The 21,747-nt window shown below is 46.0% G+C and overlaps 1 long non-coding RNA gene across 1 annotated transcript; it reads left to right on the top strand.

The window, feature by feature from the left end:
* Positions 1-2,604: 2,604 nt before the first annotated feature.
* On the top strand, positions 2,605-14,970 carry LOC139598972 (uncharacterized). Its single transcript, XR_011682106.1, has 3 exons — positions 2,605-3,284; positions 5,843-6,877; positions 7,561-14,970. It is a non-coding gene; the product is annotated as an uncharacterized lncRNA (long non-coding RNA).
* Positions 14,971-21,747: the final 6,777 nt, after the last annotated feature.

The raw sequence follows: 21,747 nt of genomic DNA, 5'->3' as shown, positions 1-21,747 counted from the left end.
GCCTTCAGTTCCGCTCACTGCCCACCACCCCGGGGGGAGGAAAGTTCCCGGATGAGCCCGCAGTTCTCAGGAAAATTGATCCACAAACATGAGAGGTTTATGTCCAAAAAGGAAACAGAGGAGTCCTTTTACTTTATTCAAATAAAGGGAGAGGCCATGGGGCATTCCCCTGGGATTTCTCAAATTTTTGGAGGATGCAGTCTCCTTTTTATCCTAATTTCCCAGCTGCATTTCCCTTCTCTCTTTCCCCACTGGCTGAGGTACTTGAGAGGTACAGACTTCCCGATAAGCCTGATACCGAAGATTTCCCTCTAATGTATAACCATCCCTTTCAATTTTTAATTCTTACAGAATTTAGGGGTTTTTCTTCCCCATTGTTTCTTTCATCTTGCAATGTCTAATTTCATTTATCAGCAAACCTACAGTTTATTTGTAAAAGCAAATCTCTTTTTCCATTCATCAATCAGTGGAATCCTTCCCATTGTTTCTTTTATCTCCCAGTGCTAGTTTTATCTACCAGCAGACCCACAGCTTGTTTCTAAAGACAAATCCACTACTCGCCTCAAGTCCATCTCACAAGCAACAGCTCTCTGCAGACTGCTGCAACATGAGTCCTTCCCACAGGCAACAGTCCTCCCCAAACTGCTGCAGTGTGGGTGTCATGGTTTTGCATGGGAGATGTTATAAATAAAAAATCTGCAAAATTTTTTTGGGAAGAAAAAGAGTTGCAAAACCAGTTGGACTAGTTGTTGCCAAGGTGGAGTTCTACCTGTTTGTTATTGCAATCACTGGTCATTGTAGCTAATTGCTCCTTTTGTATCATTAAGGCCCTGCCTGGGGCTAAGTTAATGGCTCTTGTCCCCAGACGGTGGGTGGAGGGGACATGGGGGGGGGTAGCATCAGAGAAGATGCAAAACAGCTTCGAGACCAGCACGCCATGGGAAAGAACATCATCAAACTTACCAAAAAGACCCCAAAAACAACGAGCCAATACAGAATTAGGAGATTAGAGTGATGTCTGGACGTGAGGAACGGAGTGCTGAGCCTGCAGAGATGCTGAGAACCTTTGTTGCCCCTCACCCTGAGCAAAGATCTCATCTGGAACGAACAGGCTGAGCCGGGAGCCACTTGAAAGTTGTGAAACACGGGGTTACACCCACTGCTCTCGTGAGGCTAGGACCCCCAGCTTTGCCCCTAGTGGACAAAGCTGCACATTCCTCCTCCTCTGAGTCACCCAGGGAGAGATGGTGGAGATCCGTCGGGCTTCCCAACCTTGAGCTGATCACTTTTAATAAAGGCACTAAAAGGAGAAAAAGTCTCCTGCCCTGTTTATTTCATGAGACAGTTGGGGAAGTGATGTAAAGCTTCCAGCCACTAGAAAGCTGGACGTGCCTCTGTGAAAAAACACGTTTACGAGGAGCCCACTGGGCCCCATCCTGCCCAGGCCTGGGAAGCCCGGCCAGCTCCCATCCCAGGCCAGTCTGGGCAGGCTCTGCTGTGGGGCTGGGCCCCTTTCCGGGGGTCTGGGGGGACTCACCGAGCCCTGGCCTGGCTAGGCCCCCAGCAGCTGCCAGACAGGAAGGCAGGGGAGGCTGTGGAGCCCTGGCTGAGAAGCAGAGCCGGGCCACAGCTGTTAAAATCTTGTCCTCAGATCCCTGCCCCCCAGCGCAGCTGAGACCAGAGGCAGCCCTGCACCTGTGCAGAGTGGCCCTGTGGCTGGAATGGGATGCAGCAAAAACCAAAGACCAGCCATGCAGCTGATCCTGACACAGCCCCTGCCACAGTTCCCTCCGTAAGCACCGAGTGACCATTTGCAGGCCCCAGGTGAGATGTTAACCCTTTCAGTGCTTCAATTGTCCCTCAAGTGAGAGAAAGGAACAGGATGCAAGCATGTAAAGGAACAACATGAAGACATCAAGGTCAGTGAAGTCAAGTCCCAGATGGAAGGGGTGAGGAGATGCCTTAATCTTGTGGCTGAAATCCTCTCATAAGCTATGGAGAAAAAGACTCTTTTTCCCTAAAATGCATGAAACTATGGGGACATGAAGGGTTCAAATTGATATTGAGCAAAGGCCTCCATGCTAAAGTAAGCAGATGTTAAAGTAGCTGTGATCCCATGAAAAGTTTGAACAGAGAAGGAGAGAAGAATGATCCTGTGCCCCCAGGAAGAGAAGAAGAACTCTGTTCCCAGAGATGAAGATGATTTTAGAGATAGATAATGAGAACCTTTGCCTTTGAACAGCTCATCTTTAAAACACTACCCCATAAGTTGACATGGCCCATAAACACAGCTGTGGGAAAAGCTTGTGGAAAATGGGAGGCACTTCACAATTGCAGATTTCCCGGGGCGGCTGCTATTTGTGATAAATATGAGAGCCACGAGAGTACTGTTTTTTTTTCTTGTGGTGAAGTCTCCATAACATTAACAAGGGAACTGAAGAAAGACTATTCTAGAGGTGGTAAACTGACTGAAATTTTAGGTTTTGTTTCTTTATATTGTCAATGAAAAAGAAATGGTTGTGGAGGGAGAAGAAGTGTTCTGAAGTGTAGCAGGCACAGAGCCTGCAAGGCCACCCTGGCAGTCAGCAGCCTAAGATAGGAAATGCCTAGTCATGATGACTGGACCTTAGAACCCCATCTCCCTGCCTTCAGACCCTTGCTTATCTCTCTGTAAGACTATAGGTCACTTTCCTCTGGCCCTTACTATTGGACAATTCCTAAAACCTCTGTTCCCTATATAAAGAGCTACTTTTGCCCAGCTCTGCAGAAGAGCTGTCCCTGAGAATCTTCACAGAAGACTTCAATAAAGATATCCCTGTGGAACCTCACAGAGTGCTGCTTCTCTCTCTCCCTGTATCTGCCTACAGCACCGAGCAAGCAAATAGCTGAAATCACAAATGAGGTGATAATCACTACAGCTGATATCACCTAAGCTTGCTAAGGTGGCCTGCGGCTGGGAGCTGTTTGGGAGCCCAGACAGGCTGTGCTGAGCAGAACTGCGCTATCCGGACCCGTTGCAGCTCACCGGGGATACCTTGAAACCCAGCGGAGGCCGCATTACTCCATACACCGAACCGAAAAGAACTCTGGAGCAGCATTTCTCCTTGAAATTGTTACTGCCTTTGCCTGCCAAGACCCCCTGAAGAAAAGCCCTCTGTTATAGCAGGACTTCTCTGAAGGGCTGTCAGTCGACCCTCACAGCTGACATCTGGACGAGTGTTCGAGGAGACTGACAACGCAGACCACCTCCAGCAGACCCTTAACTCACATCTAGCTGAAGAACTGTAAGTTTTAAAACAGCCTTATTGCGCGCATTTTTTCTTGGGTCCTTTTTGGTTATTTTTTTCTTTTTTTTTTTTTTTCCTCCTTTTTGTCTGCTGGCAGGGGACGGGAAATGTGGGATCGAAACTTAGTACATTAAAACGATCCCAGAACAAGAGAGACTTATATTTACTAATCCTAGAAATCCTATCTTCTAACAACTTTTTTTTCTCTAAAGGTAATCTTTCAAAAACTAACCTGAAAAAATTTATAAAATGGATTCTTTCCCAGTTTCCAGATACTAACACACATACTATCACTTTAGACTCTTTTTGGGACACAGTTGGGACCAGGATATATACCCTCCAAGCTAATCAAGATTTTTCTGTAACTCGGTTTATCTCTATATTCCACATTATAACCAAAGCCGTGGAAAAAACTAACAAAAAAAGCTTAAGTCCTGTGCAAACTCCCTCTGAGAAAGGCATGGAAACTTTATCTCTCTCACCAGACACCCTCCCTTCAAATGCTAATCACGCTGATAACAGTCTTCCCCTCAGGGCTGGAGTTCAGTCCTCCGGTTTCCTTCAGTCCTAATGCTGCCTCTGGCGCTGTCCCACCCCCAACCCCTCTCCCTGAGATGGGAAACACAAACTTCGCGCCCGCGGGGTCTGCCTATCCCTCACCCTCCCCCTCGAACGCGGCAAGCACAAATTCCATTCCACCGGTTGAGAGCAACCCACGGTATCCTGCGAGCGCCCTTCCCCTATGTTATTTGCAAGTGTAACTGCGCCTGTTTCCGTCGGGTCGACCCCTCCCACCCCTCCTGCCACTTCCTCTACCCGTGCCGCGGACCCCCTACCCCTGCCGCGGTCCCTCCCACCCCCTCTGCTGGTCCCTCAATCCCAGATACCACCCCCGCTGCTGCCCCCCCCCACCCTCGCGTGTCTCCCTACCCCCACTAGCATCCCTACCACAGCCGGAGGTCTCCCTGCCTGCCCACCGCAGCCCCAGTACACCACACTGTACCCGTGGCAGCCCCAGCCAATCACACTGCCTCCTCTCCCCCGCTTCTCCCTTGCCCCCATCCCCACACTTTCCAGCCACACACCCACCCTCAATGTCACCCGAATGCAACCTCCAAGACCCCCCATGGTACCACCCAACTTCCCCACGTGCCCCAATCCTGTGCATGCTGTGCCACTGGTGGCGCTGCCATTCCAGCACCACTGCTGCCTCCCTCTAGCCAAGCCCTGCCATGTGCCACTTCACATTCCCTTCAGCCCCCTACACCCCTGCAAAATCTTGCTCCAACACGCCATAAAAAGCATAGGACACTGCCTGCTTGCTCTCACTTCTCCTCTGAGGACAGCAGTGACAGTGACTCTGATTCTGATACAGAGGACATTGATCCATGGGCTCTAATCAAAATGGAAGCAACACAGGCAGGGGATTGGGAAATGGCTCAGAAAATAAATACCTTCTGAGTAGATTATAAAAAGGGAAAAAGAGGTGGGGCCACTACTAGAAAGACATGGAAACCTAACACAAATAAAGAACCTATACAACTAAGAAATATAGCCAAAGAACATGGCCGAAGTTCACATATTTTTAGCAATTTCCTAGAAGCTATCTTCTCAGCACAGGTTTTAGTACCCCACGATATTAAAAATATTGCCCCCTGCCTCCTTTCCCCAGCAGAATATATGTTATGGGAAAGGCATTGGAAAAGACAATTAAAAACATTATCAGACACATACGCTACAGATGCTGATAGGCCAGATTTTACGGTTGAACAGCTGGCTGGGGAAGGGGATTTACAAAAACCCTCTGACCAAGCTAGCACCTTACCTAAGGCAGCACTACAGGATGTGGCTCTTGCAGCAAAAACCTCCTTACTTCTTACCCCAGTTGACTCTATCCCTACCCAACACTTTTCTAATATTAAACAAGGAGTAGATGAAAGCTTTATTAAATTTGTGGACAGAATTAAAGATGCTCTGGAAAAACAGATAGAGAGCACAGAGGCAAGAAAAGAACTGTTATGCAAGCTTGCCATGAATAATTCAACGAACAATGTAAAACAATTCTGAGGGCCCTACCCTTGGATACAGAACCCACCACAGAGCAAAAGCTGGAAAGCTTTACACATCATTTGTCCACTGAAACACAGTGTCCCAAGCAGTTGCTAAGGGTATTGCTGAAGGAGTTTCTGGTGCATAAGCGGTAATGGCTTCTAAAGACCAGGCCCACTGCTTTCACTGTGGAGACTTTGGAAATTTTATAAAGGACTGTCCAGACAGGTCACCCACCCGAAACCCCTGTAACAGCTACCCAAGACCCCAGAATCAGCAGCGCTCCCAGCAGCATTTGGGAAACGGTCAGCGGAGCACGGTGGAGCCCCGCACCAAGACAACAGAACAAAAGCCGTCCAGACCCAGCCACGCATCATTCCAGGAGATTCTGGACCACATGAGGAGGGATCCAACACACGGAGCGATACAGATGGGAACCCGGCGTCAGCGGGTAACTGCTCTGTCCATTGACTTTAATAATGAGAATGTTTATTATGTTCCTACAGGCAAACATGGGCCAAAAGGTGGTCCTTTTGGCATCTTAATTATAAGTGATACTCTCCATAGCCCAAAGGAAATCTTTGTTGTTCCGGAAGTACAAACAGTGCACTCGGGACAAGAAATCTCTGTCCAGCTGTGCTGCACGGACTTTCCATTTTTCCTTTCAAAAAGAACTCCAATCGCACAGGCCTTTCTACTCCCAAAGAATCACAGGAAACAGCTTCCTCTCAACCCTACAGCAATGTGGGCACGAGTTGTGGGACCAAGCAAGCCTACCATCGAGTGTGGTCTTACCTGCAGAGGAGACAAGATCCACCTATCGGGGATGCTGGACACCAGTGGTGACGTGACCATCATCACTCGCTCAGAATGGCCAGCACATGATTTCAGGGATTGGTGGAGCTACAGTATCCATGTGAAGCAAGAACAACATCCTCGTTGAAGGGCCTGAAGGCAAGTTGGCAACCATCTGCCCATTTGTGGTAAGGGCCCCCATCACCCTTTGGGGCAGGGATGTTCTATCACAATGGGGGGCTTCACTACGTATTCCCTGTCAGGATTTCTAATTGGGGCCACTGAGGAGCGTGCACAGCCAGATACCCCTCGTCTCTCCTGGAAATGCCATGACCTGATCTGGATCAAACAGTGGCCCCTCTCTATAGTAAAGACCTCGTGGAAGAAGAACTTGCTGAAGGCCACATCGTCGAGACCACCAGCCCTTGGAACTCTCCAGTCTTCATACTGCAAAAGACTGGAACGGACAGGTGGAGGCTCCTCCACGACCGTCACAAAATCAATGAGGTCATCAAGGACATGGGCCCCCTCCAGCCTGGCTTGCCCTCCCCATCAATGCTGCCTAGAGACTGGTCATTTGCTATCATAGATATTAAAGACTGCTTCTTCAGCATTCCACTGCACCCCAAGGACGCTCCACGGTTTGCTTTCTCCGCTCCCTTTCTTACCAGAGAGGCTCCACTCAAAAGATATCATTGGTGTTTTCTTCCCCAAGGACTTAAGAACAGTCCCACTATATGCCAGTGGTACGTTGCTCACATCCTGTCTCCTGTTCGGAACTTATTTCCAGATGCAATCATCCACCACTATATGGATGATATCCTGGTTTCTGCATCAGATAAAGCTTACTTAGACAAAGCAGTTAAAAAAAACATCTAATCATAGAAAAGGCAGGATTCGAGATCCGTGAGTGAGGCAGAGTAGAAATTTTCCAAGGTAGGAATACATTTTGATTTAGGTAGAATGTACATTTTAAAATATGTAGCTTGCTGTGTAGTCTGACTGCAAAAGCCTAGGCTCAGAGAAACTGCTTCAGTGAAAGACAAAGACAAGGGGGGGGGGGGGGGGGAGACGGGGGGGGGGGAGACAGAGGGTGATAGAGAGAGACAGAGACTGCTGTGAGAGCAGGTCAACCTGACCTAGAAATTCTTTCTGATAAAGAAGAACTAGGGCAAATGTCACGCAAAATTCGTAAAAATGAATATGTATGAACCTATTGTGAAATTGCATGCATATGTATTTGAGAGGGAGATAAAAAGAGACCTGATGTTCCCAGAGGTACGCATGCCATTTTAAGAGAACAATTCCCACATGCGTCCAGCGCTGTAATAAACATAGCAGCTTTACAACTTTCACGAAAGTTGTAGAGTTTTGATTATCTCCACAAAACATTCTGGCGACCGTGGCAGGACCGTCTCTGTCCCTGCAGGGGAAGAGGGGATAGACAGACCTCCAAGGCGCGCCCCGGGATTTTCCCGGAGGAGCTCCGCTGGTCTCAGCTTGCCTCCTGTGGAGACAGACAAAGACCTGCTGGTGTGCGGAAGATACGGTATGTATATCAAAGGGCCCCAAGGAGAAAAGAGAGATAGGACGGCTGAATAAGTCACTCAGAGACGTCTGAGTGCTCTCAGCCTGTGCTTGTGGCTGATAGAGCGGCTGGGACTAGAGACGGGGGTTCACTGTCTGATAGAGCAGACCACCAGCGACCCTGGGGATGGGTTGAGTAAACCTGTGTGTGTGTGTGTGTGTAGTGTCCGGACACTGTATCATTTATGGTTAATGCATTGTGTGGCTAATGTTAATGTGTTTGTCATCGTGCAAGTGTGTGGCATATGAAAGAGAGAGCGAACAAGCGAGTTCACCCATGGCGCGGGGGGGTAAGTTCTACCTATGTTTAAAGCAGCTGGGTGAAGCTTGAAGTTCCAGCTGAGGCAAGCTGTGAGTGCAAGGAGTGCCCTGCGGAGAAGTAGAACAAGTGGAGAAACGTCGGTGAGGAAATTTATTGTGTTTAAATGTAGTAATTTGTGTAGATTTGGCACATTTTAACCGTGAGTACGAGCTCAAAGAGTTCCTTTGCCCTGGTAGTTTAGACTTGATGTCTGGAACTTTACTGTGTGCTGTTATTTTGATTGTGTCCAGAGAAAGCTGATGTGAGTAAATGCTGAATTATTGTATGCTGTGTTGTGTTGAGAAGAGTAGGCACTTTGAGAGATATGCCCTTTCCCAGTGATTTTGTGTGGTTCTTCCCCCGCACTGTAGTAATTTGATTCTTGGATTGTATAGTGGTGTTTGTGGAGATTTTAGGATCTTGTTTGCAACAAGTGTAGCATTCTGCACAAAAGAACTATGGTATAGTGATTTATGTTTAACTGTGGTAAAGCGAATGCAAAGAATTCCAAGAATTCCCCTGCCACAGCAATTCAAGCCCTGACTCCAGTGAGTTTGAGATAAAGGAAGAGAGTGTGTGTGTGTCTGTGTTTGTAGGAATATCAGTTTTTGCTGTAACAAGCACAGCCTTTTGCAAGGCAGTAAAGTGAGTGTCAGTAGAAACAATGCTTTAATTAGACTGTGCAAGAAGAGAACTGGAAAAGACTGAGATTTTGTAAAACAGAGTTTAGATAGAAGAGATGAATGAGTTTATAAGACTTCAGTGGGTAATATAGTAAGTTTAGACTGAGAACAACCTGCCATAGAGGTTAAGTGATAAACACCAAAGTGATAAACAGGATAGCCTGCAGGCAATTCCTGGGAGTTTTTGGTGCATTGAGAAGCTGGCACCTTATGTGCAATGCAGAGTTTGTGAGAGGCACTAGTATTGCTGTTCTGTGTCTTAAGTGTAAAGTAAAAGTTCCTGATCAAGCCAATTCAGAACCTGAGATCTTAAAGCTTATGTGTGGAGGATCACATCTGATACCTGCCACCTGGAGATCTGTGTGTGAGGAAAAACTGAGAAAAGACACTATGAAGCTTGAGTAGAAACAAGATAGCATAAGGAGAAAGAGATAATGAGAACTAACCAGAGCAAAGAGGTTCCTGAACTAGCCCCTTTTGGGAGGGGCTCACTGAGACAAGGCTGCCGGTAGAAGTGGCTCAGAAAATAAAAAGATTTATAATAACTTATTGCAGTTAATGCTGTTTTAAAATGGGAAGGTAAATGAGATAAGGTCCCATATGCTGATGTGTTTTTTTTTGCTTTAAGAAATCACCCAGAATAGAGAGTAACTGTGAGTTCGGAGCTCCCTCTGACCTACTGGTGTAGCTCTTGAAAAAAAAAAAAGAAAAAACAAAACAAAGAGAAGGCAAATCAAACGTGTTGTTCAGCTTGCAGCATAAGATAGCAATGTATGAAGTCAGACAAAGATTATCATGCTGAAACGCAAAGCGATTACAATTCGCAAAATGAGTATATATGATTTGTTAAAGGCTTCTCCTAAGGTAAGGGAGGAAAGATAAAAATGACCTCCCCAAAAGGGAAAAGGACTCAAGCTTCAAAGGTATACCCATTCGCACCCATCCCCCTCCTGGCAGTCTAATTTCATCCAGAACTAGGAGGTAACAGACCCCTCTGCGAGAGGCAGTGAGATCAGAAGAAAGAAAAGGGTGGAATTTTAGTTGATACAAGGGCCATATATTCAGTTTTAAATAAAGCTTTAGTACCTGTAGAGAATGTTTATGTTGTAGTGTGGAGAACAACTGGCCAGTCTGAGAAGACATACTTTTGCAAACCTTTAAAGTAACATGTGTACTTAGAAGCTTTTGTATATGCCCAATTCACTAAACATTCTCAAATAGGGAAGTTACTCTGAAGGCAAATGATATAAAGATGTTAGGCTTAACATTAAGAGCCATTGAAATTAAGAAGGACATTAGTAAAGAGATATTAGAATAAGTAAATAAGTATTTTCAAGAGTATAAGCCTCTGCTGTACCAGGGAGGGTGAAAAATGCCCCCCCATAGTAATCATGCTTAAAGAAAGAACACAACCAGTGAGAATTAAGCAGTACCCCCTCAAAAAGAGATAGAGAAGAAATCAGCCCAATAATTGATAGTACTAGATTAAGAGCTGTCAATAAGATAACAAAGAATTTATACACTGTGGTAGCAAATCCATATACTTTACTAACTTGCTCAACACCTGAGCTAACCTGGTTTACTGTTTTAGACCTGAAAGATGCCTTCTTTTGCCTCCCTATCCACAAAGCCAGCTAGAAAATTTTTGCATTCGAATGAGAAAGCCCTAGAAGCAGTGCAAAACACAGCTCACATGGTCCATGTGCCTGAAGGCTTCAAAAATTCCCCCACTCCAATTGGAGAACAACTTGCAAAGATCCAGAGTCCTGGGAAGCTCCACAGGAAGAAGGGAGGCTGTTGCAGTACATAGATGATTTTCTAGTAGCCACTCAGACGAGAGAAGCATGTGTGGCCTAGACAGTAAGCCTTTCAAATTTCCTAAGACTCCAAGGATACAGAGTATCAAAGAAAAAGGCACAGGTAGTGAAACAGAAAGTAATCTACCTAAAGTACGAGGTGAGTGCTAAGCAACGGACTTTGGGGCAAGCTCACAAGGAAGCCATATGCCAAACCCCAAAACCCCAGACAACAAAATAACTCCAAACCTTCTTAGGCATAGCAAGATAGTGCCAGCTGTGGGTTTATAATTATGGACTGCTCGTCAGACCCCTCTATACTCTTATTGCCAATGGAAACAGAGATCTCTAGTAGACAAAAGAAGCCACACGAGCCTTTCACAAGCTAAAGAGTGCCCTCGTGTCAGCTCTAGCTTTAGGACTTCCAGATGTAAGGAAACCATTATTTTTACAAAGAATTGCCCTGAGAATACTAGCTCAAGACTTAGGTCCATACCAGAAGGCAGTTGCTTACTTCTCCAAGCAACTAGATGCAACAGCCAAAGGATGGCCAGGTTGCCTCAGAGCTGTAGCAGCAGTCGTGCTGAATATTCAAGAGGCACGCAAGTTTACCCTGAGACAAATAACAACTGTGCTAGTGTCCCACACAGTGTCCGCAGTACTGGCAGCAAAGGGCAGCCACTGGTTCTCACCACAGAAGTTCCTGAAATACCAGGCCATCATGGTAGAGCAAGATGATGTAGAGATAGTAGTGACTAATATTGTCAACGCAGCTTCTTTTTTCAGTAGAATCAAAGAGAAGCAGTACACCATGATTGCCTAGAAACCATTGAAGATACCTACTCCAGCCACCCAGACTTGAAGGACACTCCTTTGGATGATGCAAAGACCTAGTTCACTGACGAGAGTAGCTATGTTGCCAGTAGAAAGCGACATGCTAAGTACACAGTGACTACCTGCAGAGAGGTAATAGAGTCTAGACCCTTACCAACAAGTACCTCTGCACATAAGGCCGAGATAATTGCATTAACCCATGCCTTAGAAATAGCAAAAAGAAAAGAGAATAAACATCTTTACAGACTCGAAGTATGCATTCAGAGTCGTGCATGCACATAGAGCCATCTGGAAGGAGAAGAGACTGCTAACCTCACAAAGAAAGAAGAGACAATCCAGCTGCTAGAAGCAGTTCAGCTGCCTGAAAAAGCATATTAAGGCACACCAGAGAGTGAGCTCAGAATTAGAAGAAAAAAATAAGCTGGCAGATAGAGAGGCAAAGAAAGCAGCAAAAAGTGATGTAATTATGGACAGATTTTCCTCAAAAGTAAGCCAGAATATAGTAATACTAATCAAAAAAGACATGCAACCACAAAGAGTAGGCTACCATTGAAAGGGAGCTAGTAATCCCTTCCCATTTTCGTAGTCACTAGTGAAGGAAGAGCACTAAAAAACACACTGGGGCCTAACTACTTAAAAGCTTTTATAATGTGTGGCTCCTTTCCCAGAATGACCAAAGCTGCCAGTGATAGAGTGCATTGAAATGAAGTGTTGACTTTTAAGTAGTATTTTCCACAGGCTTTCTAGAACACATATCTGATTGAAAGAATCGTTGCCAAGAATTTATATGCCACTATTACTCAGGTAAACCGACAGTGTAATCCTTGCCTCCAGACTAACCCCAAAAATACCCCTAGGCTGAAACTCAGACTAAGAGAGACCATAGGCCTAGACAGCAGTGGCAAATTGACTTTTCAGAACTCCCAAAGAAAGGAGGGGTATCAGTATTTATTAGTATTAACAGATACATTTTCAGGGTGGCCAGAAGCATTCCCCACCAGAACTGTCAAAGCTCGAGAAGTGACCAGAGTATTATTACAAGAAATAATACCATGCTTCAGAGTCCCAGCCACAATATCCTCAGATAGAAGATCACATTTCATTTCCAAAATAGTGTAACAGATTAGTAGCCACCTGGGCATAGATTGGGAACTTCACACTCCATACTGCCCCAAATCAAGTGGCCAAGTACAGAAAATAAATCATTTGATTAAGCAGCAAATTGTAAGACTGGGGTAAGTAGTTAATCTCCCCTGGCTCCAAGCTCTTCCACTGACACTATTGCGAATTCGAACTAAACCTCAGGCTAAAGAAAAGCTGAGTCCCTTTGAAATGCTTTATGGAAGACCATATGGAACACAAAAGAGAATGTCCACCCACATTGAGGAGGTAACACTGGCCACCTACATGGTGGCTTTAAGTAAACAGCTCAGAGAAATTGAGAAACACGTAGCTAGAACTCAGAGCAGAGAGCTAGATAGACCGGTACATAATATACAGTCTAGAGATTATGCACATGTTAAGCCTCTTGCAGAAAAGACTTTAGAACCACAGTGAGAGGGACCACTGCAAGTGCTTCTCACCACCTTCACCACAATCAAGATCAAGGAGCAGAATGCCTGGATCCATCACTCTCAAGTGAAGAAGGCTCCAAAAGCCCCTTAGAGAGTGACATCAGGAGACAATAAACTGAGACTAAAACTTACTCAGACAAAATGAGTATATTACATCCAGAAGTATAGTAGAGGTGGCCTTTGAGTCCTAGCAAAATAGAAGTATTGTACTTGAATATCTGTATATAGGCTTTGCCCCAGGAGGTCCCGGTTGTCCTTGATGGGCTGCAGCTGTGACTAATAAAGATAACTGGGATAAAAGGGGCCGGGTTAGGCAGTCAGGGACAGCCTTGAAGGAGTCCTAAACTGAGAAAGAACAACATGCAGAAGAAGGAGTCTGTGCTGTGAAGATCTGCAGCCATAAGAATGCACTGAGGAGGTATGGGACTTTAGAAGTCTGATAACAACAGCATGGGACTCTAGAAATAGAACAACAACACAGAGGTAGCTTGTAATTTCATTTACAGAATTGTTTTGTATATAATTATAACTAGAGTCTTAGGATTAGAGAGCACCTCTATTCAAAGCGATGCTGAATGGCCTTGGTCCCAGGCTTTTAAATAGTATACTAGATCCGTGAGAGAACTTTCTGGGATAAAAGATCTAAACCTATCCACTGTAGTAATTCGTGAAGATCAAGTATATGAAGAGCAGGAGTAGCAAGAATGAGAACTGTAGACACTTCAAAAGATCAAGAGAGAAGAAATTGAAGTGCTAAGTTGTCAATAGGATGGCTTATGAGAGACCAGATGCAATTAGTGTCCCAACCTCTCCTGTATACAGGCACCAAGAAATTTGTGATAGCCTAAGTGAATCAGACTGTTAGTGTAATTTCACCTTAATACAGCCTGTAGAAGTGACCTGCCTTTAAGCTCGAGATGCTATCAAGCTCTCATTTAAATTTAAAATAGACACTGCACTTTTTACAGCAGCAAGACCTTATACAACCCACACTAGTAATCAAATAGTTCAGACCCAACCCAAACTTGAACCTAAAGTGTATGAAATAAACCCTTACGTAGTGAAGAATGTGGGTGAACAACAACTGTTGTTCAATCCAAAATAGTCTCTCAAACGTGTTGAGTTGCTAATGTAAATTAACATCTCAAAAATCCAACCAGCCTACTCCTCTTTTCAAAGAACATCCTCTAAGAGCTAGACAATGTAGTTACAAAGATAAGTATACCTCAAGAGCAGAATAAGAAAAAAATCTAACTAAGATATTAGAGAGAAGACAGTGCTCTACCCTTTAGAACATAGAGTGTAAGCATGAAAAGTGAATGAAAAGTAGCAAACAGTAAACTTAGAATCCTGCATTACTAAGGAACAGATGAGATTCATTTGTAAAAGCAATACTATTAATGCCCAGGATGTGTGTCTAGACACTGAACAGACTATTTGCTGCTTCGAAATTCATCCAATCACTAATCAGAAAACTGTGCTCGTATATACTAGTAAAGGTTGTGTGTGCCTGAGAACTGCTTGTGCTGTGTCTCAGTCTCTCTGCAGGCCTCTCAAGCCCCTGGGCCAGTTCCGAGTCGGCAGAGACTGGGGGGTGCAGCCCCAACACGGCCGACAGCGGGGAGACACTCTCTGTGCCCCGAGGGTGCTGAGGGCACTCAGGCTGGTTGCCTTCGCTGCAGCAGAGACGGCAGAGACATCGGTAGAAGAGAAGGGGCCGACTCCCAGCAGGGGTTAATCCAAGGTTTTATTAAGGAGTCCCGAAGGAGCTCCTGCACCTCAGGGGGCTTCCTGCCGAGAACCCCGGGAGATGTCCGGAGGTCACATTTAAAGGGAGGAGGAAACCAAAGTAGATAACATTGTACTAACCAATAGGTATCTCTGGGGGATGGGTGCTGGGGGAATAGACACACAAAACAGCGTATGGGGCAGGACTTGGGGGGCTGACCCCTAGCCTCTGGCTAATCACTCGATAACTTGGACCGAAACTTCTGGATAGGGGGATGGGATGCTGAGTGATTGACAGAGAGCCAGGGTGGGGGTTTTGGGGATGATCTCATCCCGGGAGAGGGATAACACAAGTAAAGGGAGGGGGGGGGGTACAGTCTGGGATAAACCATTTGGGAAGAATATAGGGATACAAAACAAACTACTTCAAAGTATTACAAAATATAAAAACACACTACAACATCTCCCTCTTTTCGTTTAAATAAAAAAGGAAGAGGCACCTAAACATTAAATTTCAGCTCGGAGTGATATCAAGCATCAGCAAACCAAGGCTGTTTTGTAAATTCTGCAGAGGTTTCTGTCTCTTCCTCAGAGGAGGTGGGAACAGTCACCTGATTGATCTCTAAAGGGGAAATAGCTTTCGATATCAGTTTGGTCACAATGCTCTTGATGATCCCAAAACTGATCAAAATAACAAGAAGAACAAGCAAAACTAAAAATACAGATTTCAATATGGATCTGACCCAGCCCGAGAGTCCCCATCCTTGAAAAAGTCCGTCCATCCAGTCTGCTGTTTCTTGCTTGATGTCTTGGACCATTTGTTGCATCTTTCCGATGATTTTGTGGACATTTTCAGCCTTGGATGACAGATTCAGGCAACAGAGACCTTCAAACTCCTCACAACGATGATTATGTAGCAAGAGAAGAAAATCAATTGCAGCCCGATTTTGTAGGGTGGCTTGCCTTGTTGTTTCATTGTCTGCCAGGAGGTCTGAAAGTGCAGCTGATGTAATAGTGGCCTGTTTAGCAACCCAACACTCTAGATGTGATAATTCACCTAGAGCTTTAGCTGCAGACACCCATGGCAAAAACACGGTGATCGCAACCCCTTTTGGTTTGGACCAATGTACAATTTCAGAATCGCAATTTGGGTCCAGATTCCTTAAATCTCTCTTTTTGCGGGCCGAATTGCGGGCGCTGGTTTTGGTTCGCCAATCCATGATTTGGGTTTTGTTGGGTGTAAACAGGCTCAGCTTTCCAATGGTGCATGGACCTCCGATTAGACGAGAGGGGATGCCTGCCCATGCCCTGTCACCACAAATGAGGAAAAACCCTTTAGGAAGGGCACGGGGCTTATTATCAGGGGTAGAAGGTATTCCTACTTGGGAAATTTTCTTACACTAAATTTTTGCTGTATAATTCACTTTAAACTGTTTAACTTCATGGTACAAGTCTACTTGATCTTTTGGTGTAAACATAAACTGAACACAATAGAATGCCTTGGCAGAACCAAGGAGTTCAAATTCTTGGGGTTCTTTTTCTGCTACTGCTTGTCTATCAATTAATTTTGTCCAAGGGGATAATGGATTATATACTGGAAGAAGGGGAGCAGCTAACGTTGGCAGAAATTCATCATATTTAGATGGGATCCCCACAAGGCAAGTGGACATCGGGTCAGACACAGAAGAGGCTGACAAACAAATGTGGTCTTGGTTGAGGACTCTGGCGAGGGTGGTCCACACATTTGCCTGAGGCTGCGGAACGATCCACATCTGACCTGGATGGACGGCTGTCAACAGAAGCAACGGAAGGATGGGGCTCATTCTGATGACACCAGGGCTGAGTTCAGATCAAAGGAAAACACTAAAACTGAAAATAAAAAATGTTAGGAATAAGGTCCAGGTAACAACAATTTAACTTTAAAGAGTCTGACGGCGCTTCCTCCTCCAGCAGGCACTGGCTACCTGTGTTGTAGCTTTGTCCTTTGACACCTTAGGAATGTACGGTCTCACCCACCTGGAGGGGATCCATCTCAAGCCTGAGGGAGTGGATACGCACGCATATCCCCTCCCCCAGACTACGAGCTCATGGGGCCCCTCTATTTTCCAAGTTTCAGGGTCTTTTATGAGGACTGGTGGACGGACTTTTAGTTTGTGCTGACTGTTCTCGTTAAAATGTCTTATAATAGGTGGGTTAAGGTTTTCATAGGTACAGTTCAGAAAATTCAGTGTGAACAGCGCTTTGGACAGCTGGATTTGAGGGGTCTCCATCTTCATAACTTCACGTTGTCGGTGAAGAACCTTTTTTAGGTTCTGATGGGCTCTCTCCACCACAGCTTGGCCTGTCGGGGAATAGGGGATGCCTGTTTTGTGTTCTATTCCCCATTGCTGCAGGAAGCTCCGAAGGTCTATGGACTTGTACGCTGGGCCATTGTCTGTTTTGATGACCTTAGGGATTCCTAATGTGGAGAAGGCTTGCATGAAATGCTTCTTTACCTCACTGGCTTTCTCCCTTGTGTGGGCAGAAGCATAGATGGCACCAGAAAAGGTATCCACAGAGACGTGGACATATTTAAATTTGCCAAGTGATGGGATGTGGGTTACATCTGTCTGCCACACTTCGCAGCTCTGCAAGCCCCTAGGGTTCGCTCCTGTACTTAAGGTAGGTAGTGACTGATTTTGACAAGAAGGGCACATGGCTACGATGGCTTGGGCTTGTTTGTGCTTCAGGTGGAATTGCCGAACTAAGGCAGGTGCATTCTGATGAAAAAATTGATGACTGATCTTTGCTTGTTGGAATACATCTGGGAGCGGGGCCATCTTGGCTGGTGCTGCAAGGGCATCAGCTCTACGGTTACCTTCTGCAATGAACCCCGGCAGGTCTGTGTGTGACCTAACATGCATCACATAATAGGGTTGTTCTCGGCAAGAGATAATTCTTACTAACTTGGAAAGTAATTCATATAAAGGAATGTTGGAAACTTCTTGCAACACAGCATTCTCTGCCCTAGACACTACACCTGCAACATAAGCTGAATCAGTAACTACATTTAAAGGCTCGGGAAACTTCTCAAAAGCTCTGACTACAGCGGCCAACTCAGCAATTTGGGGTGATCCTTCCACCTTGGCAATATCTGCTTCCCACTGTTGAGTTTGGGGATCTTTCCAAGTTACCACTGACTTGTGAGACGCACCAGACGCATCAGTAAAAACTGTCAGTGCTTTTAGAGGTGTCCTGCTCTGAATACTTGTCAGTGATAATGAAAACTGAACATCTGAATTGAAAATTTTGTGGGCCGGTCGGTGGATCGAAATTTGGCCTGTGTAGCTATCTAGGGCTAATTGCAAGGCTTCATTCTCTTGATAAAATTGCTCTAGCATTGCTTGAGACAGATGGCCTGATTTCAGGTTTAAGGAAATGTAAATGCAGTCAAAGTCACACCCTGCCAATTCTCTGATCCGAATCCTTGCTTTCCGGATCAATTCTGCCATCAGCTCCTGTGGCATTGTCATCCTTTTTGACCTGTTGTGACTGAGAAAGACCCACTCTATAATTAAGAGGGGATCTTTCTTTACCTGGTCACCTTTCCTTGCCTGGACAGTTTCCCACTGAAAAATCATCCCATGGAGGTGTGGCAATTTGCCTAAGATGATAAATTTGAAGGGGAGACCCTGCTGGCACCTGTGGGCCTGTCTAGTAGACATTATTTCCTGAACTTTCTCCAGTGCGGTTCTTGCTTCCTGGGTGAGGGTCCTAGGAGAACTAAGGTCATCTCCCCCTTTTAACAAATTGAAAAGGGGGGCTAGGTCTTCGGTGGAAATGCCTAGCCAAGGTCTCACCCAATTTAAGGATCCACAAAGTTGATGGAGATCCGCTAAGGTTTTGATGTCATGTTTGATAGTTAATTTTTGCGGCACAATGGTCCGCTTTCCAATTTCGAGGCCCAGGTACTTCCAAGGTGGCATCTTTTGAATCTTTTCTTCTTGGAGCTCGAACCCTGCTGCAACCAATGCATTGATTGTCAGGTCAAGTGTGTGAGTAAGCATGTCGTCAGTTGGGGCACACACCAGGATGTCATCCATGTAGTGCAGGATGATGGAATCTCCTGCAGCTTCACGGACTGGAGACAACAAGGAAGAGACATACCTCTGGCAAATCACAGGGCTCACTTTTAGTCCCTGAGGGAGGACCGTCCAATGGTATCTCTTCATTGGGGCCTCCAGGTTAATGGTGGGAACCGAAAAGGCAAAACGCGGAGCATCGTCAGGATGTAGGGGAATTTGAAAAAAACAATCTTTGATGTCAATTACAGCTAAAGACCAATTTTGTGGAAGCATGCTTGGTGAGGGCATCCCTGGTTGTAGAGAGCCCATGTCCTCAATAACGTTGTTGATTTGACGGAGATCATGGAGAAGCCGCCACTTTTCTTTGGTTTTTTAATGACAAAGACAGGCGAATTCCACGGCGACGTGGTCTCCACAATGTGACCTTTCTTTAACTGCTCTTGTACAAGTTCTTCAAGCGCCTTTAATTTGGTTTTATTGAGCGGCCACTGAACTACCCGTATTGGAGTATCAGTTTTCCAAATCAATTTTTGGGCATGGCGCACTTCAGCGACTGCTCCCCGAAAAACTTGCGGGTTTTCTGGGATGTCAATTGTGGTTCCCCATTGAACCATTAAATCTCTGCCCCAGAGGGGCTCTGTGTAGTCTAAAACAAACGGGCGAATGGAAGCTATTTTGCCATTAGGTCCTTCAATTTGAACAACGTTTTTTGACTGTCTTGCCAATTGAATTCCCCCTACACCTTGCACGTGTCCTGCTACGTTTTGCAATTCCCAGTGTGATGGCCACTCTTTAGATGGAATGATCGTAACATCTGCTCCGGTATCTAAAAGTCCTTGTATAGATTTGTACTCACCACCACGGTGCAACCCACATGATAGCTTGGGTTTTTCTTTTCCCAATACCTGAGTCCAGCAGACATTGGGATGGAGTTTATCTCTGAGGGTGTCTGCTTGCTCCTGGTCCCATGGAGGCTCAGGCACTGGGATGGCTTGGGCTATTATTTGGCCCTTGGGCAAGTACACGGGTGGGTGAGTTCAATGGAGCCAAATGACAAATTGTTTCGGGTCTGATGATATGAGACCCGGAGGAATAATAATTTCTTGGGGTGTGTGTTTTGTGTCCCCAAGGACGACATACTTACTGTGACGTTTCTGGCAAAGCTGTGTCCAAGTACCTGGCTGTTCAGGGTTAACAGATATGAAATGCCAGTTAGTGTCCTTGAGATGGAGAGGCTCTGTCAGCGCCAACCTGTAAGGGTTGTGGGGAGAATCGGTAGTTAGAATTGGTCTGGGATTGTCCCAATCAAATAAATGTTCTGTTTTGTTCAATGCCAGTGCCTCACTTGGCACAAATACATCTTTTGCACTAGATTTCTTTTCCCTCCCCTGTACTTGAATTGAGCCCACCCTATTTTTGTCATAGCGCTGGGGAAAGGAACGCTCTTTACTCAGTTTTTTGAGAGGTGGTCCTTTGGGGAATTCTGGTTTTTAAGCTTATTGTATTTAAAATCTAAAAACTGCTTTTTCAGAGGGCAGTCAGGCATCCAATGCCCTAACTTCCCACAAAGGTGGCAAGGTCGATTAGAGTTGGAGATTCTCTCTTGTGGCATCGTGACGTGCTGAAGCTGGCTGGTGAATGGTGGCTCAGGGGCTTCCACTGCAGCAATCCTTCTCTGTGGTTTTGGTCTCTCGTCCTGGTCAGCAAGGGTGATGGTAACTTTCTTCTCACACACTTCAAGCATTGCCTGCAGCGTAGGCGTTGGATCAAGAGGCAGGCTCAGGATGGCAGCTTTACACTTGTCATTGGCATTTTCTTTAGCAATCTCGGTGAGGATTTCCATCCTGGCTCCTTCGTTCTGAACTTGCAATTCAACAGCTTTCCTCAACCTTTCCACAAAACTCAAAAAGGACTCAGATGGAGATTGTGTTATTTTCAAATAATTCTCAATCGGAACAGCAGGACGGAGCCCAAAGAAAGCTTTCTCAGCTGCTCTAGCACATTCTCTTAAAGCCCTTCTGGGAATGCCCTCTGCCTGACTTGCTCCATCCTCCCAACCTCCCTGTCCACAGAGATGGTCGAGAGATATCACGTTACCATAAACATCACGAACAGTAGCTTCATCAGCCCACAGAGCTGGTAAAATTGCTCTCAATCCTTTTTTCCATGCTGCATCCCACAAGAGATATTCAGAAGAGGATAACAGGCAGGAAAAAAGGTGTTTGATATCAGCAGGGGTTAAAATATTAGCGAATAATGTAGCTTTAAGGAGTCCTCTAAAATATTCACTTGATCTCCCAAAATCTTTTGGGGCTTTGGCCAGTTCTTTGACAGAATCAACAGAAAGGGGGCTATAATGTGGCTGGAACCCCCCGTTTAAATCTGAGATATATGACACAGGGGCTGCAGAAAGGAGCAGTGGTGTTTCCGGCTTCTGGCTGCCGAGCTCAGCATCTCTGGTTACACTGACTTGGGAGCCGGAGGGCGGGCAGTGGGAGGGGCGGAGGGAGGCCGCGGCGGGCGGGCAGAGCTCTGAGGGGGCGGGGGGGGGGCGGGGCCGGAGCAGGAGGGGGGGCCGGGGCGGGGGGAGGGTGCAGGGAGGGCGGGTTTCGGGGGCGGGGTGTTCTGAGCAGAATGGGTTGTTGGGAGAGCGAAAAGGATTATGGGAAGAAGAAGGAACAGGCACGGCCATGTGGCATCCTCCATTATGGTCCGGGGAAATTACCTGACGCGGATCGGGGGTACAAAGGCAGGCACTAAGATTGTGGGACAGGGTATCACAACTTGGGGAAGCAGGGGGGAGGGTGGGGTCCCGGGGAGTTTGTCTAGAACTGTCCGGGTTGGAGACAGGGGGCTTCTGAGGGAAACTAGGGAGTGTGGCTTTCTTCAGAATGTCTCGGGCTGGGGCTGGGGGTGAAGAAAGAGGGTTAGGAGAGGGAGAACCTAACTTGGAGGGGGGTGGATCGGGTTTCTGGGAAACCGAGGTGTTGAAACTGTTCCCGGATGGCTGTTCCTGCATCTTTGAATTAGATTTTACAACATTTCTTAT

This window comes from Agelaius tricolor, unplaced genomic scaffold, assembly GCF_023055355.1.
Source record: "Agelaius tricolor isolate 1412-34295 unplaced genomic scaffold, bAgeTri1.0.p SCAF_21, whole genome shotgun sequence".
NCBI classification, from domain to species: Eukaryota; Metazoa; Chordata; class Aves; order Passeriformes; family Icteridae; genus Agelaius; species Agelaius tricolor.
The sequence above is the reverse complement of the archived record's forward strand: the minus strand, read 5'-3'. Positions and strand labels throughout refer to the sequence as shown.